This window comes from Babylonia areolata, chromosome 25 (assembly GCF_041734735.1).
Source record: "Babylonia areolata isolate BAREFJ2019XMU chromosome 25, ASM4173473v1, whole genome shotgun sequence".
Taxonomy (NCBI): domain Eukaryota; kingdom Metazoa; phylum Mollusca; class Gastropoda; order Neogastropoda; family Buccinidae; genus Babylonia; species Babylonia areolata.
Window position 1 is genome coordinate 3877919 of NC_134900.1, and position 12082 is coordinate 3890000.

At 43.0% G+C, this 12082-nt stretch overlaps 1 protein-coding gene across 1 annotated transcript in view; it reads left to right on the forward strand.

Moving 5' to 3' along the window:
* The first annotated feature begins 4633 nt into the window (after positions 1 to 4633).
* LOC143299917 (atrial natriuretic peptide receptor 1-like) overlaps positions 4634 to 12082 on the forward strand; it is a 561408-nt gene continuing 553959 nt past the window's right edge. Inside the window, exon 1 of the mRNA XM_076613452.1 lies at positions 4634 to 4723. The gene's annotated coding sequence lies outside the window, so the exon portion shown is untranslated. The remainder of the gene's footprint in view (positions 4724 to 12082) is intronic.

Sequence of the window (12082 nt, forward strand, 5' to 3'; positions counted from 1 at the left end):
GAGGAAGAAAGCAATAGAGAATTTCGAATCGGCTTTCAGCACACCAATAAATATCAATCACACGAATGCCAGTTACATTATATAGAGCCGGTTTTCAATGAAACAACAACAACAACAAATAACTTGAATAAATATTTATACGGCGGAACAAAGCCCCCGTAGCCGAGAAAAAACTACGCAGGGTTTCTTTCCCAATATTCTTTCTGTTTTTTGTCAGTTTGGGAATTGTAGATTTATTTTTCTTTCTTTATTTTACTTGTGACGATAACGAAACACATCAGTTTAAAGGGACGTCATTAATACCGCATCACCCCGGTAGCTATCAAAGTTAGCGTTCTTTCTGATTCAGACGGGGAAAACAACAGCACTCAAAGATAGACTGAAGAAGAAAGAAGTCAGTTGAGGGGGAGGAGAAGGAGGAGAAGACTTCTAAACGTGTGGTAGTGGGCGAAGGTACAGTTCAGGGGGGTGGACTGAGGGATGGGGGTGGGGCATATGCGCGAGGCGGAAGGTGCTAGAAAGGTGTGGTGGTGAGGATGTTCTGGGGTGAAGGTTAGGGGGTTGACGGTTGAGGTGTGATGGTTTATGCGAGTGGTGTTCTCCCAAACCGATCCAGATCTCTCTCTCTCTCTCTCTCTCTCTCTCTGTGTGTGTGTGTGTGTGTGTGTGTGTGTGTGTGTGTGTGTGTGTTTAAACTGTTCAGGACAACAAACATTGGGGTATTAAATGAATCATTGAGAGAGGCTCGAGCTATTTGTTGGGTTTTTTTTTGTTTCTTCTCTCTCTCTCTCTCTCTGTGTTTCTGTCTGTCTCTGTCTGTGTGTCTCTCTCTCTGTATGTGTGTGCTCTTTCTCTCTCTAACTCTCTCTTGCTCTCTCTGTATGTGTGTGTGTGTGTGTGTGTGTGTGTGTGTGTGTGTGTGTGTGTGTGTGTGTGAGTGTGTGTGTGTGTGTGCGCGTGTCAGTGTGTGTGCCAGTGTGTGTGTGTGTGGGTGTGCCAATGTGTGTGTGTGTGTGTGTGTGTGTGTGTGTACCAGTGTGTGTGAGTGTGTGTGTGTGTGTGTGTGTGTGTGTGTGTGTGTGTGTGTGTGTGTGTGTGTGTGTGTGTGTGTGTGTGTGTAAGACCGTGTGATAGTCGTGCTTGATGTGCCAGGCCGATACAGCGCTGCTTCATAATGAAGTTGACGCTCAAGATCTGACAGGGCGTAAGTTGTGTCTAACATTAGATCAGGCATCTGTTTCCCATTCCTCCTCCCACCAACCCCACCCCCCACCCCCACCCCCCTTTGTTGTTGTTGTTTTCCAAATAAGGTGTGGTGTGTGGCATGTATGGATCTGCGGTCCGCACGCGTTGACGCCACAAGTGAAACTGGAAGAACAGCTGAACCATCGCACGGTATTAAGCAACTGACTCTCTGTTCGCTCCTCGCCAGGCCTGTCAAAAGAACACACACACACACACACACACACACTCACACACACACACGCACACTGGCACACACACACACACACACACACACACACACACACACACCATACACACACACACACCACACACCACCACACACACACACACACACACACACACACACACACACACACACACACACACACACACACACACACACACACACGCACACACACACAAGACGTTTTTTGGTTCTTCCTTAATGTAGCTTGTTGGCTGAACAAACCTCTTCACGTGTTGCTAGAGGTGGGCGTGATATAGGGAACGTGAATAACGATTTTAGAAGAAAAAAAATTGAACCCCAAAAACAAAAACAAAACAAAAAAACCCCGAAACACCTTCTCCCTCCCTCCTCCACTCCCACTACCACCACCATCTTAATCCTCTTAATTCTCTATCTTCTTTTAAAGGCGGCTCAGGGATTGGACTGTTTCGTCAGTTCGTCACCTCTCTCTCTCTCTTCTCTCTCTCTTCCCTCGGTCCTCAATTCTCCCTCTGCAACGAGGGAGCTGTTGCAGTGAGAGGTCTCCTATGGCTGTCTGGCTGTCTGACTTGCCTGTCCTCCCTCCTCAAGGGGAAGGGGGATGGGTGCTGGGGGGTGGGGGGTGTAGACTGGCTGGCTGTTTTCACTTCTTGAACTCTAGCCGTGCCTGACTGCTTTTCACTCTGCACTGCACCTAGCCCGCTTTTTTATTTTTTTATTTTACATCACTGGCAGTTTCTGAGAAAACGAAAACGGGAGGTCTCTAGTAGGCCGGGTGGGTGGTGGTATTTAGATAAAAAACAACAAACAACCGAAAAGCGATCTTATAGCAAGCCAGGGCAAAGTTTTATTAAGTAGCGATAAGATTCGTCTTCCTTGATATTTTCATGAAGCCTGTGGAATTAGCGTAGGCATGGGGGAACATTATGAAGTTCTCAAGGCTTGATCAGCGTTTTTTTTTTTTTTGTTTTTTTTTTGGGGGGGGGGGGGGGGCATCTGTGCGTGGGTCCTTCATTTCAGTACCTCCTCCACCCCCATCCCACCCCTACTGCCCACCCATCTCAGTTTTATTTCTTTTGATCTAGCAACAAATGCTGCGTGGCGTTTGAAACAGTCCACACGTGTTGGCGCTTCCTTGAAGCTGAAACTGGAACTTAGCGATAATAATAATAATAATAATAATAATAATAATAATAATAATAATGACGATGATAATAATAATAATAATAATGACGATGATAATAATAATAATAATAATATATTATTATTATTATTGTAATAATAATAATAATAATAATAATAATATTATTATTATTATTATTATTATTACAATAATATATTGTTATTATTATTATTATTATTATTATTATTATTATTATTATTTTTACAGACGCGGCTGTGAGAGTTGGAAAGCCTGTGCTTTTGAAGTCTTCGTTAAATCTTAAGCAATAATATGTCTCTTTCTTCCATGAAGATTTAACTTCTGATTTTTCCTCATGCCCCCTTTTTCAGCTTGTGGGTATCATGTTCAGAGATCTTCAGTTGGACGTGTTTTTTATTTTATTTTATTTTTTTTATTTTTAATGTTTTGAGGTGGTTGTTGTTGCTTCTTCCGTCACGAGTTTGTTTGTCTCTTTTTTCCTTTTTAATTTAGAGCAGCAGCAGTTTTGGAGGGGGGTGGATTGTGGAACAATTGAGCTGAATGAATGTGGCAGGATGATTCCGTGTTAATCCGTTGTTATCCTGAAGGAGATGGACTCTGCAGTTGGTGTGGGCAATAAACAAAAAGATCGGTGTGTCGTTGAGGCCGTGTCGTGTGTATCTCTCTGTTTTTCCTTCCTTCTTACGTCGCTCAGTATGTCTTTTTCCCATTCTGTCTCTGTATCTGTCTCTGTCTCTGTGTGTGTGTCTGTCTCTCTCTGTGTCTCTGTCTCTGTCTCTCTCTGTCTCTATCTGTCTGTCTGTCTCTGTCTCTCTCTCTCTCTCTCTCTCTCTCTCTATATATATATATATATATGTATATATAGGTGTGTGTGTGTGTGTTTGATTTCTCTCTCTCTCTCTCTCTCTCTCTCTCTCTCTCTCTCTCTCTCACACACACACACACACACACACACTGCCCGGACGTACACGCACAAGCACACACTCAAGTGCAACCAACCTACCTACCTACATATATGACAACCTAACTACATACCTACTTGCCTACCTACCTACCTACCTACAGTACATACATACAAACATCCAGCAAACCTACCTTCCTACCTACCTACATCCAGCGAGCACCAACAGTTAAGCTAGAAAAAAAAAAACCCACAACCTGCATGGTATCAAAGCTTCAGCCCCTCTCCCTCCTTCCCACCTTCCCACCTCAACCCCCACCCCCACCCCTTCCACCCCAAAGCTAACACTGCTCCTGTCATGCCTCCTGTCTGTCTCTCTGTGTGTCTGTCTGTCTCTCTCTCTCTATCTCTCTCTCTCTCTCTCTCTCTCTCTCTCTCTCTCTCCCTCTCTGTCTGTCCTCCCTCTGTCTCTCTTTTTCAAATTCTCGCTCCCTCTTTCTCTCTCTGTGCATCTTTCTCTCTTTCAGTCTCTGTCTGTCTGTCTGTCTGTCTGTCTGTCTGTCTCTCTCTCTCTCTCTCTCTCTCTCTCTCTCTCTCCCTGCCCCCTTATCTACCTCCCTCTCTGTCTCCCCCCCCCTTCTCTGCCCCCCCCCCCTCTCTCTCTCTGCACCCTCTCTCTGTTTCTATCTCTCTCTCTGTTTCTCTACTCTCCCCTCTCTGTCTCTGTGTGTCTGTCTGTATGTTTATCTGTCTGTCTCTATGTGTGTGGGTGTGGGAGTGGGTAGGTGGGATGTGTAATACAGCGAGTGACAGAACGAGGAGAGAGGAGAGACGTTACGATCAACGGGAAGCGTCGGCGTTGACGGAGAAAAGGAGTTGCATCCCGTCGTCAAGCCTCTCTTATACACACACACACACACACTCTCTCTCTCTCTCTCTCTCTCTCTCTCTCTCACGCCCACCCCGCACGACACGACACACAGATACTACTACTAATAACACCACGCACTCACACCCACAGAAACACAGAGAGACAGAGAGCGCGAGAAAAGCGGCGCGCCTGCTGTGGCGAAAAGCCGCGTGAGAGTTCAGCGGGTTGTGACGGCGAGTTTTACACACTACGCTTCGTTTCGGATTGTCGCCGCCGACGTCGTTGTTGTTGGTGTGGTTGTAGTGTGGTGGTGATGTGTGCTGTGGCTTTGCCTCCAAGGTGTGAGAGACTGGTTTGGAACTGGTTTGGTTTGACTGTGGTAGTTGTTTTGGTTGTTTGTTTTTTTTGGGGGGGGGTTCTTTTTCTCCTCTCTCTCGATGTTTTTTTCACATCGTTCTCAAGGGGTTTTTTTGTTTTGTTTTTTTTTCCTTCTGTTTTTTTTTCCCTGTCTTTTTTTTTTTTTTAACTGAAAAAGTATTATTGTGCATGTATATGTGTGTGGTCATTTTATTTATTTGTCTTTAAAAAAAAATTATCTCCATCTCTTTGATTTGCCGTTAGTTTCGAATGGTTATTTTTTGTTGTTGATTTTTTTTTTTTATTGGTACACGTTGTGTGTGTGTGTGTGTGTGTGTGTGTGTGTGTGTGTGTGTGTGTGTGTGTGTGTGTGTGTGTGTGTGTGTGTGTGTGTGTGCGTGTGTTTGTTTTTTGATGTTGTTTTTATGTGCTGACTGATGTTACCACAAGCGTGCTGATAGTGTTGGATGTTGTTTGTATAATCATGACCGATACCTATCTTTTTTCTTCTGTTCTGCTCCCCCCCCTCCCCCCCCAAGTGTTGGACCGTGTGGATCTAGTTGTGAACTGGTTTTACGAATCGGGTGCAAGATCTGGAAGGCCAGCGTGATAATTATATCTGTCTGGATTTCTACGGGAGTTTGATTTTATTTATTCAGCATATCGGGGGGCTTTTTATGCATTGTCTCGGTCTTTACCCACCCCTGCTTTTATATATATATATATATATATATGTGTGTGTGTGTGTGTGTGTGTGTGTGTGTGTGTGTGTGTGTGTGTGTGTGTGTGTGTTTCTTTTTATTATTTCTTTCTTTTGTTTCTTCATCTGTTTTCAGATTGTGTGATATCGCCTTACGTTTTGCGTTTCGCTTTTACACCTTCTTTGCTTTTTTCTTTAGTAGGGTTTTTTTTTTTTTTTTTTAAATTCATTATGACAGTCACGTTTTCTTTGTGTGTACAATACAGGTAATATGATACACGTTCATATTCCCACACGCTGTCCTTTGTTGGCGAGATCGTGAGCTGTGTGAAAACGAACTCTAATCATCAGTCCATCTGTTCTTTTTGCTGTCCACCTTACATCTCTCTCTGTCTCTCTCTCTTTCTCTCTCTGTCTGTCCGTCTCTCTCTTTGTCTCTTTCTCCCGCTATCTCTCTCTCTTCTCCCGCTCTCTCTCTCTCTTTCTCCCGCTTGCTCTCTCTGTCTCTCTCTCTCTCTCTCGCCCCCCTCTCTCTCTCCCTCTCTCTCCCCCTCTCTCCCTTTCTCTTTCTCTCCCTCTCCTTTTCCTCTCTCTCCTCTCTCTCTTTTTCTCTGTCTCTTTCTCTTTTTCTCTCTTTTTCTCTGTCTGTCTGCCTGTTTATTTGACTTTGTGTCTCTTTTTTTCCCCACTCTCTTTCTCCCACTCTCTCTCGTTCTCTCGCTCTCTCGCTCCCGCTCTCTTTCTGTCAACTATCTATCTATCTATCTGTTTATCTATCTATCCAGCTATCTAGCTAGCTATAATTATATCCATCTATCTAACTACCCATCCACCTGTGTATTGATGTATGTGTAGGTGTATGTTATCTATCTGTCCATATAGCTATATCCACCTTTCTACTTACCTGTCTATATGTGTGTATTGCAGCCTGTTCGTATGTACATGTGAATGTCCTTGTGTGGGTAGACAGACACACAGAGCGAGTAGGCAGGGAGGGAGAATGAGAGCTGTTATTGGGAAAATGTGTGTGTGTGTGTGTGTGTGCGTGTGCGTGCGTGTGTGTGTGTGTGTGTACGGTTGTTGTGTTTGTGTGTGTGTGTGTGTGTGTTTGTGTATTTGTGTGCGTGTGTCCGTGTGTGCGTGTGTCCATGTATCCGCATGTGTCCGCATGTGTGTGTGTGTGTGTGTGTGTGTGTGTGTGTGTGTGTGTGTGTGTGTGTGTGTGTGTGTTTCTTTGTCTGTGTGTGTCTGTGAGTGAGACGGAGACTTAGGGCATGAAGGATGCACAGAAAGACAGAGAAAAGAGAGACAGACAGACAGACAAACAGACAGACACAGATACAGAGACAACAGCAGCCACATCAATGGAAAACACACTGAACGTCGAAGGAATATGAAAGGAAACATTATCCAGTCAATATCGAAAGAAAGTACCACAAATTTCATCTCTTTTTCATTCGAAACATTCGAAAAGTGTACTGTAATTGAAGTGATTTGCGCTGGTCCATATTGCAGCATTCTAACGAGGAAGCAACTGCAATGCTCCGATGATTAGCCTAAACGTTTCCAACAGGATTCAGTGTAGTTTCGAAATTCGGGTAGACCCAGGTATTTATCGTGGCAAAGGATTATGTTGGGATGATCGGTAAGCAGAGAGCCGTTATCAGGGCCTATCGGCAGTTTCAACACGTTGTACGCGTGATTACACACACGAACGCACACTCGTATGAATGCACGCACGTGTGTGCACGCCGCACACATGCACTCACTCGCATATGTGCGCACGCAAATGCATCTCAGTGTATCGGTGTGCATGTTTATCTGTGCGTCGCAAGCGAGCAAGCAAGCAAGTAGTAATCTATCAACCAGTTTGTGTTTAACTTTGTATTGTATTGTATTCTTTTTTGTCACAACAGATTTCTCTGTGTGAAATTCGGGCTGCTCTTCCCAGGGAGAGCGCGTTGCTACACTGAGAGCTCCACCCTTCTTTATTATTTTTTTTTTCTCCTGCCTGTAGGTTTTTTGTTTTGTTTTGTTTTGTTTTTGTTTTTTCCCTATTGAAGTGGATTTTTCTACAAAATTTTGCCAGGGACAACCCTTTTGTTGCCGTATTGTTGTTTGTTTTTTTTACGTGCGCTAAATGCATGCTGCACACGGGACCTCGGTTTATCGTCTCGTCCGAATGCCTAAGCGCCTAGACCACCACTCTCAAGGTCTAGTGAAGCGGGGGGGGGGGGGGGGGGGGGGGGGGAGAGAGAGAGAGAAAATACTGGCGACTGTGCTGGGATTCGAACCAGTGCGCTCAGATTCTCTCGCTTCCGAGGCGGACGCGTTACCTCTAGGCCATCACTCCACATTCTGCACAGAAAGGTGTGTATGCGCGACATCAGTTCCTAGTCTCTCACTGTTGGAAGTGGGTCCGCGACCTGACTTAGTTTATACAAGTTTGGTGTCCACGAGAATAGAGCGGAGGAGCATCATTCGGGTATGGTGTCGAGATCCAGGGAGATTTGAATGAAGATGGATGAGTTAAGCGGGGGTTTTTGTACTGTTTATTTCCACGTTGAAGGTCTTCAAAGCTGGTGTGCATCCCGTTAATAGCGAGATTGGAGTTCATGGTTCACTGAGCTCCTCTGTCACTGTCTTTGATTCTTTATGTAGCTCTCTCCTTGTCCATGTGTCTATCTGTCTGTGGCTATGGCTGTCTGTCTGTCAACCTCTCTCTCTGTCTCTCTCTGTGTCTCTGTCTCTCTCCCTCCTCTCTTACTCTGGCTGTCTTTCTTCGGTCTGTGTCTCTCTGCCTGTCTGTCTTCCCCCCTCTCTCTCTTTTGTTTGTCTGTCTCTCTTTATCTGTCTGTCTGTCTGAATCGTTAAGTGCGGAAAAAAAAGCGCAGTAAACGAAGAAAAATGGTGGTATTGAAATCTTGAACTGGTTTTTAGAAGCAAAGTATAACTTGGTTTTATGTTGTTTTACCTTGAAAAAAAATCTGACATACATATTGAACCCACTCTAACATAGGCATCTACGTTTGGAGACTGGAAGTAAATTTACAAATAGAGAAACTGCATATATATAGGTCTACATTTAAAAACATGTTGTTGTTTTTCTAATTAGCCGATTTTTTCGTACAACGCAGTGTCATATGGGGAAAAGGGCTGAGAACCTATCCTTTGAACACAATTTTGTGTGTGAAATGCATTGAATATTTTGAAATTATTGAAGTTTCAAAAATCTTTTATGAATTAATTTTCTTTAAGAAAGGCTCACGACATGATGCTGTTAGGACTAGAATTTGAAGTTGAAAATGATAATAAGATGAGAAAAGAATTGAAAATAAGAGAGAGAACAATGTGCTTAATAAGTAAACAAAACAAATAAATAAAATAACAAAAACAGAAGATTTTATCTGAACATGGATTTCAAATTTTGTGGATGTGTCAGAAGTGCGAAACGAACTGTAGTTTATTATTTCAGAATTGAAATATAGAATGTGTTGTTCTTTAAGAAAACATTTGACACTTAAGATATGGAAAGCAAAGAAAAATAAACACGTTTGGTTTTGCTCACTCAAAAGAAGAAAAAAAAAACACCTATTTCAGACGGTTATTGTAGATCAATGGCAGAGATTAGATTTTGCAAGTTTTCGCTGAGGACATTTTGTTTTTAGTGCCGATAAAAGAAGGTTTCAACGTGGAACACCAAAATAATCGACACTCTTTTGTACCCATGCACTGTTGATGATGAAGAAAAGCCCATCTCTTCATTGTTTGTCATATTATGATAATGTGACAGGGAAATTTGCATTTAAGAAAATCAGATGCAGCTACAAGACCCGACGCTTCTGCTTCGTCTGATGATGATAAATTCATATTAAACTCAGTTGCTGAATTCATTACAGAAACATGCACAAAAGACATAGGCACATGAATCATAGCAATACCAGATTTGATGCTGAAGATGCATATTGTTATATGCAAATAGGTAATAGTGAAGTAGGCAATTGAATCATGCACGATCTTACTATCAAAAATGGGATAGTCGTTTTTTGTTGGTTTTTTTTTTCGCATAAGATAGTTTTACTTGGTTGTAGCTCTGTGTGTGTGCGTGTGCGTGTGCGTGCGCGCGCGCGCGCGCGCGTGTGTGTGTGTGTGTGTGTGTGGGTGTGTGTAGGTGTGTGTGTGTGTGTGTGTGTGTGTGTGTGGTGTGTGTGTGTGTGTGTGTGTGTGTGTTTTGTGCAGGAATGGTGGGTGGGAGCTAAAGAGGTCTGTTCAGCTCTAGAAGAGTGTGTTCATTAGGTACCAGGTGTACAGATAGGGTGAACTCCGTAAAACGTGCCAATTTTTGCGTAACATGTTTCCTTTTAAAGCATAGACATGCCAGGACATTTCGCCGGTTCCGAATGCAGTGGCGTTGAAGACATGGTGATGCTTATCAATTTAAGTGTTCCACAGAGCCTGCTCAGTAACAGTATATCTGAAACACATGAATTGCCACCGGTTTCAGACATTGCATGTCTCAGACCGAACAGGGTTCTCTAGCATTGTCAGTACAAGTACTGCGCCTGTGTGAGTGTTTGTTTGGTTGGTGTTGTTTTCTTGTGTTTTTAACATTATATCCCGACTATCCATTATCTTCTGGACTCATGTAAAGTACCGCTCCATCCCACACCCCTCCACCACACACCACACACACACACACACACACACACACACCTCCTCACACACACCTCCTCACACACACCTCCTCTCTGTCACACACACACACACACACACACACACACACACACACACACACACACACACACACACACACACACCTCCTCACCCCCATCAGTGATGTTCAGTAGAACAAATTCCGACAAAAAAACAAAACAAAAACAAAAGACATGAAGGGAACTAACTGTGTTGCGAATCCCAGGTTCTGCTGTCATCAACGTCAGTAGTGGAGCCAGTAGGCTGGCCTTGAGGGGCAGGGAGAGAACTTGAAGGTCGCAGCGGGTAGCAGTAGGGGGCGCCACAGAGTCTATCGCATTATTCAGATGAGGACAAATTGGCCACTTTGCATGCCGAGCAGGAGATGTGTTCGTCGGAAGTAATTATAGGTTAACTGTAGATCCGCCACGTTGAGATCGGAGGATAGGTTTAAAAAAAAACAAAAAAAAAACCCCAAAAAACAAAACCCAAACCGGCTGTTACATAGTGATTGTGAAACGGAGAACGAGATTGAAAACAAGAAGAAGAAGAAGTAGTAGTAGTAGTAGTGTAGTAGGAGGAGGAGGAGAAAAAGATGGAGGAGGAGAAGATGGAGGAGGAGGAGGAGAGAGGAGGAGGATGTAGAACGAAGATAAAGATGATGACAAAGAAGAGCAAGAGCAAGAAAGGTATACCTTGGCACAGGTATAAGTGTGTAAACGCCAGATGTCTGTCAACAGATATAACACAATCAGATGAAGGAGGAGGAGGTGGATAAGGAAGAGAAAAGGGTTGAGGAGAGCTAAAGAGTAATGTATATTTGGGTTTTTTTGTTGTTTTTTTTTTTGTTTTTTTTTTTCAAACCAGTACTTGTGTTCAAAGCAGTGTCGCCTAATCCAGCATATATGTTCACTTTGAGCACCCGCACTCACTCACGTCCTGCACATCAACATGCACAGATTCAAATTCAGAACTTACATGGGCATATATCTGTGATGTAATGCTAAGTAAAACTTTGTACACGTTTTGATAGCCTGAAGATAACAAGAGAACTGTCATCATCACTGAACATTTTATTTGGCAACGTTTCAGCGTACCTCTTTTTTTCAGTTGGTCGACTAATTGGCATGAATTAGAAAGGAAATACGTGCTGTTGTTGTTGTGTTTGTTTGTTGTTGTTTTTGTTTGTTTGTTTGTTTGTTTTTCAAAACGAAAACAAAAACAAGTCTTTCCTGTCATAAACAAACGCATTACATTACAAAGTGAAACAATCTATTATCATCCAAACATCCACTCATGCTCCTAGGCAGTCTCTGTATTTTTCATCAAGGAGCTATCCATAAAGAGACTGAAGATGACAGTGAAACGAATATCATAACTCTGCCTCAAATAATGGTACGTATGTATGGTTTTGTTATAATGCACAGCCACAAATAAACGTTATTTATATCTGAAATATACTCCAGACACGGGAGACAGTAGGGGATGTGTGTGTGTGTGTGTGTGTGTGTGTGTGAGAGAGAGAGAGAGAGAGAGAGAGAGAGAGAGAGAGAGAGAGAGAGAGAGAGAGCAGAATCACGATGCAAAAGGATGCAGAAGCAGGTCTATAGAGGTGGAGGGATAACTATAACGATTTTTTTTTTTTATTCAGATAAAGGCCAAAACCCCTTACTGAAGGGGTTACATTAAAGAAGGACAAATAAGATTTAACAGGACACACTATGAATCCACAACACAAACCAACCAAAAATAGCTGACACAGATGTTCAACAACATTCACGACGTAACACTTCGCAATCTCTTCAATGCCTTAAATATATAAATGGCCAAGTTACACAGAGTAGACTCATGTCCTGACGACATTAGTAAATTAAATCTAAAGTTAGATGGATCTTTATAATACTTTAGTTGGATTAGTTTTTGTCTGAGGTCGCTCAAGGCAGGGCAAC